We start from the raw sequence: 18,199 nt of genomic DNA, 5'->3' as shown, positions 1-18,199 counted from the left end.
AGATGGCTTGCACTCTTCCAGTCCAAGGCAGCCCACCCTTCCAGCCTCCCGCTATTACCTCCTGGGGAGCCCGTGGTTTAGACTGGTGTCTGGGCTCGGCCACGGACTGAGCACCATCTCTCACAAACTCCCTTCAGCTCCCTACGTCCCAGCCAAGCTGGACCACGTCCCTCTTCCTCACACATTGCTGCCCCTTTGCAACCTGGAGGGCCTTTCCACTCTCTCCCAGCACATCCCAACTCTGCCCAGCCCAAATTCCACTTTCTCTGCAGGACCCTTCTGGGCTCTCTGCAGTTAGAAGTGATGTGTACCTCCACTCAGGGCTTGGCTGGTCTGATCAACCCAGAGGGGCTGACCTCTGAAAACAGGAAGCCTGTCGTATACCCATCTCACCTTTCCCTTCCACTTTTCCACCCCATATGGGTGCAGCGTCTACACCATGCTGAACACCAGTTAACTTGGGGTAAGCACTGGGGCTTAGCACTGGGAGCCCAGACCACCCAGGGAGCCAGCCCATCAACATTAAGGAAGGCTGAAGAAGACAATGACAGAAGTGGTGTCCTGTGGTCTTAAAGTCCTTGTCATCTCCCAGAGAAGACAGAGAGCTTATCTTCAGGAGAACGGAGCTGGGATGATACACCATGTTTTCTGGGCTGTCGGCTGTCCCCAGTGGTCATTCTTAACCCCTGGAAAGGCTGTGCTTAAGTCATGTTTCAGAGGAAAATGTATAATCCAGACCAAGGCAGGCTCTTGGCAGAAGCAGCGGCAGGAGAGGCCAAGGACATTTGTTGGGAGGGGAAGCAGCCCAGGAAGTCTGTTCACTGCTGCTTCTCCCAGGGGATGTGCAGCTCTATGCTCCCATCTTCAGCGTCTCTTCCTTTCCTGTTTGCCTTGAAACATCCCCAGTCTGGGCCAGTCCTGGACCTCAAGCACCCTACTGACGTCTGCTGGGGAGCAGGGAACAGCACTGAGGATTGGGGAGCAGCCAGCCTGCCCATGGGCAGCCCATGGGACGGTGAAGCAGAAGGCTGGTCTTGAGCCACATCTCTTTGGGGGCAGAGTTCTTTGTCCTTTCCCCCTTATTTGGTTACTCTTCTCCCTGCTGATACCCAGGGCATCTGAGTGACATGGGTGCCCGTGATAATAAGAGCTATTATTCCCCAGCTCCTACCATGCCCAGGCATGGTTCTAAGATTTGCACATCATCAACTCATTTCAATCCTCCCAGCAGTATTGTGAATTGGTCTCTATTTCCATCCCTACTTAATAATTAGGGAAGCTGAGGCACAGAGAGATTAATTTGTCTAAGATCACACAGTTAGTAAGTGGGATTTTAACCCAGGATTGTCAATTCCAAAGGCAGTATTGATTCTGCTGTTTCTGCTCAGTATTCAAAATGGCACTGAGAAAACGCTTGTGCTGCCCTGAACAAGTCACCTCACCCTCCCGGCCCTCTTTCCTCATCAGTAGGAGGATGGTGATATTGTCAAGCAATTGCCCTGAGAATTCATCAAGGGCACTTTGCAAAGTGCTCCGATGAGGAGTGAGAGCCAGGAAACATCTGCGTAGAGGCGGCCCGGGCGGGGGCTGGTACCAAAACCCCTGGGTGCTGAGATGTTCCCTGAGGGTGCCATGGATAAGGACAGATAGGATGGCAGAGCGGTTCCCAGAGCTGGGCACGCTGACGAATGAGGCCTTGGCTTGTTCCCACGGGTGATGGCAATGGATCTTCCTCCTTGTCTCCCAGGACTCAGTGCCGAATTTTCTAAGATAAATTAAGCAAGAAAATAAGGAAGTCCAAATTTCATTAGCATTTCCGAGGAGAAGGAATCACTCTGGTAGATGAAACCCCCAGGCCCCCTGTAGCTTTTTCCCAGCATCTAACTGCTTCATTCAGCTTCTCACCAAACTCGGCCACTGGCTCTTTTCCAGTGTCCCAGTCCCGGCCCCGAATTCCGTTCTGAGTTCCTGAGTGAGGCGGTTGGGCTACACCAGCAACAGGCAGCCGTTCCTCTGGGAAAGCATCTGACCTGGTCACCGTCTTCCCGCCTCTAAGACTCAGATTTGGTTTTGGTTGGTAGAAATGTTTCCTTAGCCTGGATGGACAAATAGATCCATACTGACTCACAGCTTTTCTAGGTGACCACGTTTCTAACAGCAAAGCCTGATCCCAGAAGAGTTTAGAGCATGTGACTTCCTATTTTTGGGAATGACGGGAGCTTTGAGTTGCAAGTGACCCCAGACTTCATGTAGTTTGACCCCTGTTGACATCTGAGTCTTTTCTATCCCATTCCCAGCAATTGGCTGTCCAGCTTCTCTTTGGATGCCATCCCTGATGGGGAACTCACTGTATCTCCAGGTCAGCTCAGATGGAGAGGGCAAGTCTTCAGTGTTCTCACAGCCACACTCTATCTGCTCCAGCAGAAACTCACTACAGTGAAAATCAGGACCAGGGAACTCTGACCATCCACTTAACTAATCCCACGAGGGGCTCAGCAGTGACCCCTCGGATGTCAGGTCTGAGGGGCTCTTGCAGTTCATCCGCTATGGCCACTTTACTTTGTAGAGGCAAAAGCAACTCCCCTAGAGGTGATCACCAGTGACAGCGTCTTCCTCTGATTATACTAACAGCTAACACTGGCTGAGCCCGTATTACGTTCCAGGAGCTTTGATGATTGCTTGAAGTTGCATGATTTCATTTAATTCAAGCCATTATTATTAGACACTTACAAGGTGGGTATTACTCATTTAACAAATGAAGTGACTAAGATTCAAGGAGGTGCAATAATTTGTCCAAAGCCGCAGAACCTAATTCATGGCAGAGGTGGGACTTGAACCCAGGCCTGTCTCAGCTCTACTGCTCGACTCTTGGTGCTACATCCGGCTTCGTGGAAGTTAAGAGTGCTGGATTTTCTTCTGTGGAAGAAATAGATTGGGACTTATTATCGGATGTAAAGATGCATGTCAGGCTCTGAGTTCACGTACAATGTTGAGCTTGGGTCTATGCAAGTCAGAAAATGAGGGGAAAATATATCATTGAATGATAGAAATCTGGTTCAGTTGATAATTTGCTGCTTGTCTACACATCTAGCCAGTTTCTCCCTAGCTGGTTTGTATGTGTAGTTACAGTCTGAAGGCCAGAAAGGTACCTGTTATTCTCGTCAGGAGACTAATTTGTTTCATTTCCTGACTCATTTAATCTCCAGGTGAGATCATGAGATGTAAGAGATGCTTAATATTTAGTTTACAAGCGCAGAGCTCCCAAAAGGTTTTTTGTTTTTTTAATTTGGAATGCGAAATTACTGTTTAACTGGAAAAGAAGTTAACATGATCTTATTTAAAAGAATGGAAAGAGCTTTTTAGCAATTATTTAAAATTAATTTTCCCTAAGGCTAAAACTTCTGTTAAATCAAAGCTACAACTTGAGAATTTAGCTGTGGGAATTGATCTATTACGGAGAGACCGCCTTTGGGTACTTGAGTTTTTCAGTGCTGACTTAATTAAGTTTTAGAGCATCCCAAGGCACTTGTCAAAGCTCTCGTGTCCTCTCCCATCCCTTCCCAAAAAAGGCAGGAGAGGAAGTTGGCAAAGCTTCTGCATTTCCATTTGGTTTCTCAAACAAAATCTGCTGGGTTGGAAGGTGGGATTTCTTATTAGCTTGAGGCTGTTTGGCTAAATAATTTTTCGCCTTGTCCTGAAGTCATATCACCCTTTGCTCTTGCACCTGATGGAGCCGCCTTTCAGAAAAGAGAATCTCCTGCATGCAGAAGGCAGAATCTCCCTTTGCGCCTCCTCCTGCCATCTTGGAGAGAGCTTTTCACCAAAGCTCCATGTCCCTTTTCACACAGGGCTGGTGCTGCTGGGCTGGGGGCACAGTGGTTCTGACCAAGGGCTGGGGCCTCCTTTTATTGCCATTCTGGTGACCTGGAACAGATTCAACAGATTTGCATGTGCGATGAATACCCACTGTATGTACATTCATGGGTATTGATAGCTGTTTCCATGAATCTTTGGACTCTACAGATGTATATTCATTGGGTAACCAGGTAAGAGTGAAATTGATAAGTCAAATGGCAATTTGGTTTAATAATTGTGATATGCATCAAATTGCTGTCTCAAAAGACTGCATCAGTTTAAACTCCCACTAAGTGTTTCTTACTCTATGGTCTGTTTCCCCCATACCTTTGTCAACACTAAGTAATATCAGACTTTCTCATTTTTGCCAGTCAGAAAAGTGAAAAGTGGTGTTGGGTTGTTTAAACTTGTACTCCCTTATTTAGGAGTGAGGTTGAAAATCTTTTCATGTATTTATTGGTCATTTGTTTTTATTTTTCTGTGGACTTCTGGGCATGTTCTTTGCCCATTTTTTGGTGTGTTTTTATTGAACTGTAGGAATCACTGACCTATGAAGTTGATGTGTTAAAATCTCATGTGTTAATATTGATCATCTCCTCCTGGCTCTTCTCTCCATGACACATGTGATGTCCACTGACCTGAAATTAAAACAGGCAGAGGAGAAGTCTTTGGTGTCCCTTACCTGCACACTGCCTTTGAGACTTGATTGTCTATAACGATGAGAATTCAGTGTTCTTGATGATCTCTGCTTCCAAAGGAAACAGACTATCAAGAGATGGAAAGACTTAAAACAATCATCTGAGGTGCTCTGAAACCAAGCCATCCTGGATCCAATCTGCTATGATAAGAATGCGATCCATATCAAAAACCCCTTCCTTTTATCATTCTAGTCCAGCTGGAAGAAATCATTCCTGGTCTTAGCTGCTTGGGATAGCTAAAAAGTGTAGCCTTAGAAGCAACCTTGCTTTATACCACCTTAATCATTCCTGGTGTTTAATATTCAGTATCACATATTCTCCTGTATTCTGAGCAAATCAGACCATAAATAAGATGTGTGACCTGCAGCTAGCTGAAGATCTTTGTGCTGCTTACTTGAATTTGGAGAGCCACCCATGTGCCCAATGGTACCAGCAGGAGGATCCTTTATTGATTTCTCAATTGAGTATGTTTCTCAATGTATTGTGATTGTCTTATCACCTGCCTCACCCTATTTGCCTGATGGAGACACATATATCCTTTAATTTGATCATCTTTATGTGTTCAGAACAGGAGATATGAGTACCTAATTGAGAATTGAGATATTTGGATTTCTTAAACACACACACACACACACACACACGCACCTGATTCTTGCTGTGTGCTGTGCCTGTGAATGCATTACTGACTCTATCCTTGTCTTGTCTGTCAACTTCTCTGTTGTTTGGGAGAGAATATTTAATGAATTTATGGCATTTGTGATGTAAGGCACTGATGGGAAAAAATTCACTGTATTCTTTATCCCTACTCCCTGCTACTGAAAACTAAAGATGAAGAGGAAGTATTGAATGGAGTGAGAAAAAAAGAGATATTAAATACAGAGGGACAAAAATAAGAATTACAGCTGGTCACTCATAAGAAACTGTGTAAGCCGGAAGACAACGGGGTTGGGTGGGGGGGCATCTTTGAAGTGCTGAAACAAAATGGCACATTTGGAATTCTGTACCTAGTGGGGAAAAAGTCTTTCAAAAAATGAAGGAGAAAAAGAAGACTTTTTAAGACAAACAAAAGCTGGGAGAATTCATTACCAGCTGACCTGCACTATAAGACCAGACAAAGTTTGGTGTTGGAAGGCTCATATTTGTTCAGCTTGAGGTTCTTGAAGATTTTTGGATGTGTGGTTTGATGTATTTCATTATTTTTGGAATTTTTTTTTGGCTATCTTCTCAAATATTTCTCCTGCCCTATTATTTTTCCCTTCTTCTTCTGAGATTCTAATTACTCATGTAAGAGCTCATTTGATATTGGCACACAGCTCTTAGATGCATTCTTCCCGTTTTGTCTTTTTTTTTTTTTTTCCTGTTTCTGTTTCAGTCTGGGTAATTTCTATTGACCTATGTTCAAGTTCACTGATTCTTTCCTTGGCTTTGACTAGTCTTACAATGAGCTGTCAAAGGCATTCTTCATCTCCATTACAATGTTGTTTATTTATAGTATTTCCAATGGATTCTTCCTTAGGTTTCCATCTCTCTGCTGAAATTCCCCATTTTTTTCCTGCATATCATACACTTTTTTCTATTAGACTCTCTAACTTATCCATCGTAGCTATTCTAAATCCCTTCTCTTAGACATCTGAGTCATCTTGGAATCTGGTTCTGTTGATTGCTTTGTTTCTTGACAGTTGTTTTTTGTTGCTTTTTTTCAGGGGTTTCATAATCTTTGATTAAATGCTGGACATCCTGTGCAGGACAATAGTATGAAGGTAGTATTTATTCCTGGAAATGGGCACACCTTTTTTCTGCTAGGCTTTATGTGTAGGGTTTAGAGTTAATCTAGTTAGCCAAACTGGTTTTTGGTCTTATTGTTGCCATGGTGACCTTTAGTGCTCTAGTGGCTTCAATTTCCTCTAGCTTTACTTTGTGCTTAGGGTAGAGGTTTTTCTCAATGTTCCTGCTCCATCCTCAGCTTTGGGCCTTCCCTGTGCAACTCAGAGAGTGTCTGTCTTCATGGTCTTGCTTGCCCTCAGCAGTAGACTGCTATTAGTGGTGATTCAGTGCCTCTCAGTCTGAATAGCCTGCTAGTGGGAGGGGCAGGGTGTTTTTTGTTGTCCTGATCCAGCCTCAGTCTTAGGCAGGTTCTATGTGTCCCTTCCTTTTGGCATTTGAGCTTTCTCAGTAACCTTGCCCCTCCTCCCTGTGGCGGTGAAACTCTGCCATGTACTTCAGGCTGTTCCTGTGCTAAAGAGAGTTTCCTGTTCTCCTCCCATGGGGGCAGAAGACCTCTAATCATCTGGACCCTAGATGGTTTCCTGCCCCTCCTCAGAAGTACAGGTTTTCATCTTGTACTCTTTCCCCAGTTACAATGGGTTCCCTGGGGTGACAGGATTTGCCCTTCCCCTAGTGGCTTAAGGCTACAGGGAAAAAGGTTCTGGACAGGGCTTTATGTTTTTTCCTGTAGCATCAGCTGCTCCTACCTTCATGACAGCACCAGTGAGGGAACTTTCTCTTGTTGTCCCACCTGCCCTCCCCCCAATCTTTCTTGAGAGCACCTGGTGGAAGTTCTTGGAGAAGAGTCTATGAATATGTGTGAACTCCTCATGTGCCTGTGGTTTCAACTGTGTCTGCAATTCCCATGCTAGCCCACACTCAAGCTCCAGTGATTTATTTAAAATTGTAGCTTTATTCTTCTTACACCAGGTATGTCTTCCTCCCACACTCTGTCACAGAAGAACCAGTGCCCATATTGTCTCTTCTCTGAAGATCTTGCTTTTCTTAGATTTCAGGCCACTTTGTTGCCTTGAAACCTCAGCTTTTTGATGGGTTTAGGAAAAGTTATAATTTTGGAGTTCGGCTGGCTTCTTGTTGTTCTCAGGGTAGGGAAATACTATTTCCAGTTCCTCAGCATGACTCAGCAGTACTCAGCCTCTCTAGAGCTTTATGCTTATGCACCCCTCTCATCTGCATGTTCCTTGGGGAGCCATGTCTTAGTTATTGATGTACCCTCAGTACTTGGCATGAAGAGGGTATCACTAAATGTGGAATGAAATGGGCTTTGCAGCTGGCAGCCATGAGGTCAGTGAGGCAACGGAAACTGTTGGCAAAGGGAGGGTGTTCCAGGAAGGACCAAAAACCATTGCAAAATTGTCGTTGGAAACTTTTGTGCCTCAGATTCTTGTATCTGCGCTCATTTACACTTGCCCTCCCTCACAGGCCCTTCTCTAAAGTTAGGATCTAATTTGAGGCCGTATCTGTCAGAGGGGAATGGATGACTCTCACTTAGAGACTCTATCAAAGCTTGAGGACCCAGAGAACTTTGATTTATATATCCACCAAGTTTTTATTAAGCTCCATCTTTTTGCCAGGCACTTCTAGGTGCTCCTTGATCCTAAGTCCATTTTGGGGGCTCTAAATTAGTCCAACTGGGTCTCTATGAATTGGAATAATCTAACTCAATAAACAACCTCAAGTTATCAGTGGCTTAACCCAATCAACATTTATTTCCCATTCATGGCAGAGTCCAATGCAGGCATCTGTAACAGCCTCCCAGGCTCTTTCGATGTTGAGCTCTTCCCTCTAATAGGGCCTCTCCATGCAGCTGGTTGATGATTAAAGAGACCATGGAGAAGAAACACCTACTTCTTAACCATAACAACACAGAAATGAAACATATTGGTTTTATTATCTTATTGGTGAAAATTAATCACCTCGTCCCCTCCTAGATGAAAGAGAAACTGGGAAACACAGTCCCTCACAGAGATACTGTTTTTTGGCAGCAGCTTTATGCTCTAGAAGGGGAACAGCAAACTTTGCAGATGGTTGCTGTCTCTGCCACAGTCTTGGAGAAATTGTATGGGCTGATCAGTGCTGTTGATTGGTTGGTTCTACCAAGGATTAGGTCTTGAAAACACTCCATAGAAATGCTTCACAACTACCCAGAGCTAGGAGATATTTGAAGTGTGACCTTGGGAAGTTTAGAGTGTGAGATGGGGGAGACTCGGGGTGTGAGCAGGAGGATAGGTAAAGTGTAAGTTGGGGAGATTTGGGAGTATGAGCTAACCATTTCCCATGCTTTGGTTAGGCCGTGTGCTAGTTTGTCATACCAAGTGCAAATTCTTCTGCCTGCCACTTAAGATCCTTCTTAATCTTGCCCCAACATAGGCTTTCCCCACTACCCTGCTTGTTCCCTCTGCTTGCATTACATACCTCATCCTCTTCCTTACAGAGCAGATCAATATTCATTCATTCCGTCCATTCATTGATTGAACATGGTGCCACTCTCCAGAGAAGAGCATAAGAAAAAATAAGTGAAGTCCCTATCCTCCAGAAGTTACCTTGCTTATGTGCTCTGACCTTTTCAGAATGAGCCCTTGCTGGGAACTCAAAATGCTGATACCAGAAAACTTCCTTCCGTGGGGAAATATCCTTTCAGTACTCTGCCTTTCCCTGAGTCAATCCTTACTGTAGCTTCTCTGATCTGGTTCTGGCATCAACACAACATAAGAGCTCCTTCTATAGCTTTCCAGCAGTAGCCATCTAGTGTCTGTTTGTGATACACCAAGGTCAGGCGTTTCACTACTTCCTGAGGCATCTGGTAGCAAGAACTAAATCTTGTTTCCCTTTTGGTCCTACCTTGGTCCTCTGGGGCTACACAGTACAAATCTGTCCCTTGACCCGCAGGGGAGATCTTCAGAGATTGATGGGGTCTTCTCTTCAGAAAGGTCTCTCACCAGATAACCCCTTCTTGGTCTGAGACCCTGCTCATCTCCAGTTCTATTAAGTACTCTGTGGGGGTTCTCCAGCTTCCCTGCCCCAAAATAACATGCCCGTCGCTATCCTCAGATGCATCTGTTCACAGACCCCTGTCCCTGTGCTGAGTGATAACAAAGCACCGTGTTAAAATACAGCCTGACTTGATCTGATAAAGCCAAAATTGAGTAGGAGATGACTGTGAAAGACTCCTTGTAGATACTTTGCCCTCTTGCTCTTGATAACTTTAAGAAAGATGGTGCTTACATTTGAGCATATTCAGAATATGGGCTTGTAAAATGTAAAACTGAGTTTTCTAGAAGTTTTAAATTTGTTTTTCTCCCTCTGTTTTGTCATTTTGAGCATTATCCAAATGACATTCTTTTAGGAAAAAAAAACTTGGGAACTTCATAAAATATACTTTTATGCTGTAGTGGGCAGTAAAAATATGGTATCTGTTTAACTGATTATAATTCCATGGGAAATGTGTGTGAGCAGCATTTTAAAGCTCTTGCTTTGCCTTTGGTTTCTCTTTGTGTCCCACTTGAGTAATTTCCTCTCACATCCTTCTGTCCCTGGCCTAGAAGCCTGGTAAATAAGCAAGCCTCAGAGAGATCTAGAGAGCCAGCAACATCCTGGAAATCTGATGCCATGAGGTTAAGCACGAAAAATGCTCTCTTTCCAGGAAGGAATGACTGAATCAGAGCAATGACCTTGGCTTTCAATTAGTTCTCGTCCAACTTTTCCCACTCGTTTCCTCTATGCCCCCCACCTCCATGTGCCCCAGGCTGTGGAGGGGCTGGGCCTGCCCCCCGCTGTCCTGCTCAAGTCCATCCTGCCTTTGGCATGTGCCTCGGGACTTCACGTGTCCACAAAGCTGAGTTGAGCCAAGCTTCCTGTCCAGCTCCAAGAAGAATGCCTGTCAGGAAGCTCAATTATTTCGAGAATGTGAAATACAGTATTTTAATGGAGCCATTTTTCATGTCGCTCTAGAAAAAGGATGTAGAGTTTGTTGTTGGTCTATCTGCAAATGAGTCTTGTTCACACCAGAGCACCTTCCTGATTTCGACACAACAACCTCTTGGTGCTTTTCTCGCCACAAAGCAATTTTGGCTGTGGTGTTCATCTCCACAGGCGCAGTCCAGTGAGACAGGCTATTGAAATGGAGGCAGGGTTGTTAGCAAAGGGCCCTGCCTTTGGACTTCATCCCCCAGTTACAGTGCCAAGCCAAGCTACAGCAAAACATCAGGCATGGTGTTGAAATTTATTTCTAGATCCTGTGCCTGGTCTTAAAATGAAACCATGATGTTAGCGGCAGGGCAGGAGAAACTCGTGCCTCTTGTGCTATTTGGCTTCCACACAAATGGATAAAGTATTTGATAACATTTTACTTTTGGTTGATATTCTTCCCATGATAAACACCAAACTCTCTCCACTTAGTAGCAACAGAGAGTTCCTGGCAATATAGACTGTTGCCAGGAGTCATATTCAGTGATTTTCTCTGTGTAGGTTGGACCACTGGGTCCAATTCTTTGTTGAAATAGGTTTATATTTATCACAATAATGATAAATAAACAATTAAAAAGACAAAGTAGAGGGTATAATTCACATCTCCAGGCTACTGAGCTCCAAATACTTCACTACTTTGGAATTAAAAAAAAAAAAGAACAAACACCTCATGTAGCAGTCATTGACTTTTCCAGATGAAACTGGACTATACAAACGTACTTTGAGTATGTGCGATTTCACTTAAAGCATGTCTCCTGGCTCAGAGACCTAGTGCAAAACCCAATCAGTTCAGTGAAATGAATAATCCTTACTCTTTGATCACTTTGTGAAAGAGAGTTCAGTCTTATTTGAAGCCAGAAAAGAAATGCTTTTTAGAATCACAGTTTCCTGTGCCGTGAGTCTTAGTATTACTTCCCCGGGAAGTAAAGGCAGGGGAAGGGAATGTGGTAGGGAAAAGCCAAGCGACGGAACTGAAGTTTAAGGCTCTTTGAGACTCACCTTCCTGTCTCTTACACTGGCTCAGTGCCAGCGCTTCTGTCTGCCTGTCCACCTCCGGCGAGGGGAGTGTGGAGGACCGCGTAGACTGGGGACAAGGGAAAGGGAGAATGTGAACACATATCCTGGAGTCGGGTGTGTTTGGGTGCATGTTTTGCAGATGTGGAATAGGTTGATAACATTTTTTTGACTTTGAAAATGCCTTTGACCCCCGGTGCATAAGAAACTGGCTTCACCAGCTTGGAAGATGAACGTGACTATATCTGTTAGCAATGTTCAAACGAATCACTTCGGCACCCCCCCCCCACCCCGCTCCCGCCCCAGGCAAATTTACAGGAAGTCCCATCCCACCTAGGACTTCTGTTCTGGTATGGTCTGGGGAATTCTCGGGCACTCAGCCTGAGGGCCCTGGTATGGCCTGAAGATGGGAGGGAAGAACTACCCTACAGGGTTCTGCCTGAGGAGCAGGGTTCCGCTCCTCCTCAGTCTTACGAGCCAATGGCCAAGTGAGGGGGTAGATCTACTTGGAGTCCTTTCCTGATCTCAGACTGACCTTCTACTCACGTGGATCTTCCAAAGAAAGGGTAAAGGGTTGCTTTGGGGCTCTTCCCTCCCACCCCCCAGAGGCTCCTTGACCTCTACAAACCCCTTCCCAGAGGAGGGCAGTGGGGTGAAAGAGGGACGCGCTCATGTTTGGTTTGGAAAATCTCCAAGTCTGTGACCAATTCCAGGCTTAATCCTTCCTCACTCCCAAGTAGAATTCCATGTCCATGGTAGGAAGTTCTCATATGACGCAAGGAGAGATGCAATGTTTCCCTGTGTCACTTACTAGAGAATTCGAGGCTTGTGGTAAGTGCTATAATGCTCAAAATGTATTCCTAAGAAATTTACCTCCATCTCGGATATCTGCTCCAATGGGAGGAGACACCTGGTAGTGGTAATATTAATTTTAGGTCTGCTCGCCCAGGTGTGTGCTACTAACTCAGAGTGTATATAAGTGTATATAACCTACTTTTTCACAGTATATATAACTACTTTTGTTTTTAGTGTATATAACCTACTCTGATTGCTACTTTTTCCCCCAAACATTTTATTTTAAAATTTTCAATCCTATAGAAAAGTTTCAAGAACAGTACAATGCTGTACACTTATGATATTTTTCTGTAATACTCCAAAAATTAAGACTAGTACAATGAACACCTATATATCCTTCAACTAGATTCACCAATTTTAATGTCTTACCATATTTGGTTTGTCTCTCTCTCTGCACACACGTACCCATTTACATATATTAAAATGTGTGTGTATATATATATATATACATATAAACACACACACTTAATTTTGTTTAACCATTTGAGAGTATGTTGCAGACATCATGATTCTTCTCTCTTTATACTATGTGTCTACAAAGAGGACATGCTCCTACATGACCATGATCCCTTTGAGGAAATTTAACATTGATCCCAAACTTGTCAGATGTATAATCCATAGTCAAGCTTTCCCAATGGCCATGATAGCTGGATTTTTTAAATATCTAGGATCCAACCAAGGATCATACACTATATTTGGTTGCCATGCTCTTCAGTCTCTTTTTATTTGGAATAGTCCCCTTGACATGGTTTTTCATCTTTCATGACATTGACATTTTTGAGGTGTCTAGGCAAGTTGTTTTGCAGAATTTTAATGTGCCTGATTATTTCCACATGATCTGTTTTATGTTGGATATTTTCAACAGGAACAGTGCATGGTTGATATTGTTTACTTCACTGGCATCTCATGATAGGAGCAGCATGAGATGTCTGTCTGTCCCATTATAGGGGATAGTGACATGTGACCGTTCTGTTGTGGTGTTGTCAGCCAGATTTCTCCTCTGTGACTACTATATATTTCAATTGGAAAGGGTATATTGAGAGAACATTCTAAGTACTAATAATTTAAAAAAAAATACTGTTAATAACTGGCTCACATAATGGTCCCCTTTATCTCTTCTGTTCCCTTTTGTTTCCTGACAGGATTCCACAGCCATCCAAAGCACTGCTCTGGCAGGAATGCACGAGGCCGTTTATACAGCTGCCCAGAGTTGATAACCGGCTGGTTGCTTGTCCACATTGACTCACATTGGATCGAAAGGCCCTCATTACCCTCACTGGTTTAATGATATTCTCTGATTAAACTTGGCCAGTCTGCCAGCCTAGAGGGAGCCTCTGTGGACTTTTCCTGTCTCTCTCTGGGTGGGAACTGACCTGCTGCTCCAGCCTCTTTTGAAAGAGTTCTGCACATATTTGCTTTCCCTTCTCTTTGGGATTACAGATGAGTAGATGAAAAGTACAACTCATCTTCCAAACTAATCTCATAAACATGACACAACATTAAAAACACACAAAAAAGACAAAGGAGTTTACAATGAGGGAACTTACAATGTAGATGATTGGACTGGGAGTCAGGAGACCCAGGTTCAAGATTCAACTCTTGGATTCATAAACTGTATGATCTTAGGCAACTCCAATTACCTCTCTGAATTTCAGAATTATTATCCCCAGAAATAAAATCCTATTTATATCTGCTAGTGCATCAAACAAAAGAAACCAGATGAAGTTCCACTGAAATTGGAGGATCACTTCAGTGTATGTCAGAACACTTGCTTTGGGGGACCCTGAGGAGCACCTCAAAGAGATAAATAATTGTATCTGTCAGGGTAGGCCTGGTGATGCTTTAGTAACAAATTATTCCCAAATTCAGAGACTTAATACAACCAAAACTTCTTTCTTATGTTGTATGTTCATAGAAGGATTGGTATGGCCCTGCTTCAGCTTGTCTTTACTCCATGACCTAGGCTGATAATAAAGCCCCTGTGTGGGACATTGCTGGTCTTATAGAAGGAACAGAGACACGGCAAACCATATCTTGGATGTTAGAGCTTTTCATTGGCCAAAGTAAATCATGTGATCATGCCTGACATTACTGGGGAAAGGAAGTACCATCCTCTTGCAGGAGGAGCATTATAGGGAGGGACAGTGAAATGTTGGCTACCCCCAGCACGAGCTATTGCAGAACTCATCCTTGAAAGCAGCTGAAAAAAAAGTTCAGTGATAGGCCTTTTGGACCATCTATGTAGAAATATTTTCTCAATATGTTAGGTCACCATAAAACCCTAAACAGATTAATCAATCAAATATGAGCTCTGACTATTAATCTGTAGTTCAGCTATTTCTCACATGGCTAAATTTATGTAGTGTGCTCCAGACCAGCAACAGGAGGGAAACACTGATTTCATGATGATTAAAGTTCTCCAAACAACACTGGGGAGGCCAGCAAGTCTGGTATGTGGGGAGTGAAATACTGGTTCTGCGGATTTCACAGGTTTTCTGTGGGGCTCGGACATGACGTCATGTGTGATAAGACTGTAGGATATGATGGTGTCACTGTCAGCAGGAACTCCTGAGGAGCAGGGAGCAGAGTTTACTCACCTTTGAGTCCCCAGCACCTAGCCCAGGTAGCATATAGTAGAATCTAAATAAATACTGATGGAATGAATGATTAAATGAGGACAAATGTAAGGAAATTTGGTTAAGGTAAGAAAAAAAAGTCCAAATCCATATTTGAAAATGATGGTTAAACTCTTTCTATGAAGTCAGCATAACCTGAACTGACAAAAGTGATCAAGGCAGAAAAATTACAAAGCAATACTTCTTATGAAAATGAATCTAATAGCCTTATACAAGGAGCTTTACTTATGGTAATGGAGTAGCTTGTATTGGACCAACCCTCCTGAGGCAAAAATTATACACTTTGAAGAAGATATTTAAAAAAACACCAGTTGAAGTCACCTAAGAGCATACAGAAATTGGAGGGGGATTCACATTTAGAAGAAAGAGATGGCACAAGGTGAGCCATCATTTTTTAAGAAGTTTTTTATTAGGTAAAGAAAGGAAGAGTATTAGAGAAAAAAACAAATGAGGGTAAAGGAAATTTTTAATTTTCCTTGTTCTTAAATGATATAAAATGTAACCATTTGTGTAAGTAGTAATAATAGCAATGTATTGGGTGGATATAATTCTGGAGAAGTGAAACAAATGACAGTTCTATCATAAGGGATGGGAGAGAAAAATTAGGAGTCCTCTGTTATAAGAGACCCATACACATACATGAGAAGTAGTATAATGTTATTTAAAGATATACTCAGATTAATTTAAAAACGTATGTTGCAAACTCTAGGGCAATCATTACAAAAATGTAATAAAGAAGCATATTTGATATGTTAAGAGGAGAGATAAAATGAAATCATATGAAATGTTTATTTACAACCAGAAAAGCCAGAAAGAGGGAGGGAAAAAACGGAACAAAGAACAAATGTAATAATAGAAAAGAGTTACAAATATGGTAGATATATTCATCCAACTATATCAATAATTGCTTTAAATGTGAATGGTCTAAATATATCAATTAAAAGGTTGTTTGACTGAATAAAAAAAAAGACTGAACTATGTTACCTACAAGAAACCCACTTTAGATATAAAGACTCAGATATATTAAGCACAAACAGATGAAAAAACTATACCATGCTAATGCTAAATGAAAGCAAGCTGGAATGACTATATTAATTTCAGACAAAGCACACTTCAGAATATAGAAAACTATCAAGGATAAAAAGGGTCATTACATAACGATAAAGGGATCAATTCTCCAAGATATAACAATCCAAAACGTGTAGGCATCTAACAACAGAACATCAAAATATCTGAGTCAAAAGGTGATATAATTCAAAGAGAAATAGACAAAATCCACTATTACAGTTGGAGACTTCAACACACCTTTTTCAGGAATTGATAAATCAAGCAGACAGAAAATCAGTAAGGATGTAGTTGACCTGATGGCATTATCAATCAGCTTGATCTTATTGACATTTCTAAAATACTCCATCCAAAACCAGCAGAATTTACATTCTTCTCAAGCTTACATGGACCATTTGTGAAGATAGAGCACATCGTGGGCCATGAAACACACCTTATAAGACAAATGTAAGGGAACAGAAATCATATAGAGTGTATTCTCAAATCATCATGGAATTAAATTAAAAATCAATAACAGAAAGATAGTTGGGAAAATCTCCAAATATCTGGAGTTTAAATAATACACTTCTGAATAACACATGGGTCAAAGAAGAAGTCTCAAGAGAAATATTTTTAACCAAGTGAAAATAAGAATACAACTTACCAAAATGTGTGGGATGCAGAGGAAGCAGTGCTTATAGAGACATTTATATCATTGAATGTATATGTTAGAAAAAAAGATTTAAAATCAATAATCAAAGCTTCTACAGTAGGACACTAGAGAAAGAAGAGTAATTTAATCCTAAATCAAGCAGAAGAAAAGAAATAAAAATTAAAGCATATAATAAAGTTGAAAACAGGAAATCAATATAGAAAATCAACAACATCAAAAGCTGGTATTTTGAAAAAAATCAATAAACTTGATAAATCTCTAGGCAGACTAACCAGAAAAAAAAAACTCCAATATTAGAAATAAATGAAACCTCATCTACTGATCCCATGGACACTAAAGTTTAATAAAGCAGTACAGTGAGTAGCTCTATGTTCACAGATTTAATAACTTAGAATAAATGAAATAATTCCTTGAAAGTCACCAACACCAAAACTCACACAGGAGAAATAGATAATCTGAATAGGTCTGCTATTAAGGAAACTCAATAAAAAACTAATAACCTTCAAAAAGAAAAGGCACCAGGGCCATATAATTTTACTCGTGAATTCTACCAAATATTTAAGGATGAAATTATACCAATTTTTCCACTATCTCTTGCAGAAAATACTGATTCATTAATTTAAACAAACATACACTACCAGTGAAAGATGTTAATAATAGGGCAAATTGTGTGTGGGAGATTTTGATAGTGCACCCCCAACAAAAATCACTTAGATATTTATCTAACAAAATATGTCCAAGATCTTATATGCTGAAAATTAAAAATTGATGAGGGAAATTAAAGACCTAAATAAATGGAAAGATGTACCACAGCTAAGAGTTGGAAGACTTGATATCATTAAGATGGCCATTCTCTCCAAAATGAACTCTAGATTTCTCACAATCTCAATCAAAATTCAAGTGGACTTTTAAAAAACACAAATTGGCAAGCTGATTGTAGAATTTATTTCAAAATACAAAGGCTTGGAAAATCCAATTTTTTTATTATGTTCAGTTAGCCAACATATAGTACATCATTAGTTTCCAATGTAGTGTTCAATGATTCATTAGTTGCGTATAACACCCAGTGCTCATCACCACAGGTGCCCTCCTTAATACCCATGAAAATCCAATTTTTTTAAAGAACAAAATTGGAGGACTTTCTACACTCTCCAAATTTATTTTGTTTTATTTTTTTAAAGATTCCTTTATTTATTTGAGAGAGAGGGAGAGCGCGCGCGCATGTGTGTGGGGCAGGGGCAGAGGGAGAGGGAGTCAGGCTCTATGAGCAACATGATGCTGGGCTGGATCTCATGATCCTGAGATCAGGACCTGAGCTGAAACCAAGATTCAGATGCTTAACCAACTGCGTCACCCAGGTGCCCCTATATTCTCCAATTTTAAAACTAACTATAAGAATGATACAGTGTCCTTCTGTGTCTCTAATTACAGACTTTATTTTAAAATCTAATTTGTCTGATATAAGAACTGCTACCCCAGCTTTCTTTTGAAGTCTGCTGGCATGGAAGATGGATCTCCATCCCTTCACTTTCAGTCTGGATGTATCTTTAGGTTCAAAATGAGTCTCTTGTAGGCAGCATATGGATGGGTCCTGTCTTTTTATCCAATCTGCAATGCTGTGCCGTTTTATGGGAGCATTTAGGCCATTCACGTTGAGAGTGATTATTGAAAGA

The 18,199-nt window shown here is 41.8% G+C and overlaps 1 long non-coding RNA gene across 1 annotated transcript; it reads left to right on the top strand.

Moving 5' to 3' along the window:
* The first annotated feature begins 5,895 nt into the window (after positions 1–5,895).
* LOC145723629 (uncharacterized) lies at positions 5,896–15,039 on the top strand. Its single transcript, XR_014148869.1, has 3 exons — positions 5,896–5,930; positions 6,257–6,313; positions 13,316–15,039. It is a non-coding gene; the product is annotated as an uncharacterized LOC145723629 (long non-coding RNA).
* Positions 15,040–18,199: the final 3,160 nt, after the last annotated feature.

The sequence above is a fragment of the Leptonychotes weddellii genome, chromosome 1 (genome assembly GCF_054177405.1).
Source record: "Leptonychotes weddellii isolate Sample4059 chromosome 1, ASM5417740v2, whole genome shotgun sequence".
Classification (NCBI taxonomy): domain Eukaryota; kingdom Metazoa; phylum Chordata; class Mammalia; order Carnivora; family Phocidae; genus Leptonychotes; species Leptonychotes weddellii.
This window is presented reverse-complemented; position numbering and strand designations above follow the sequence as displayed.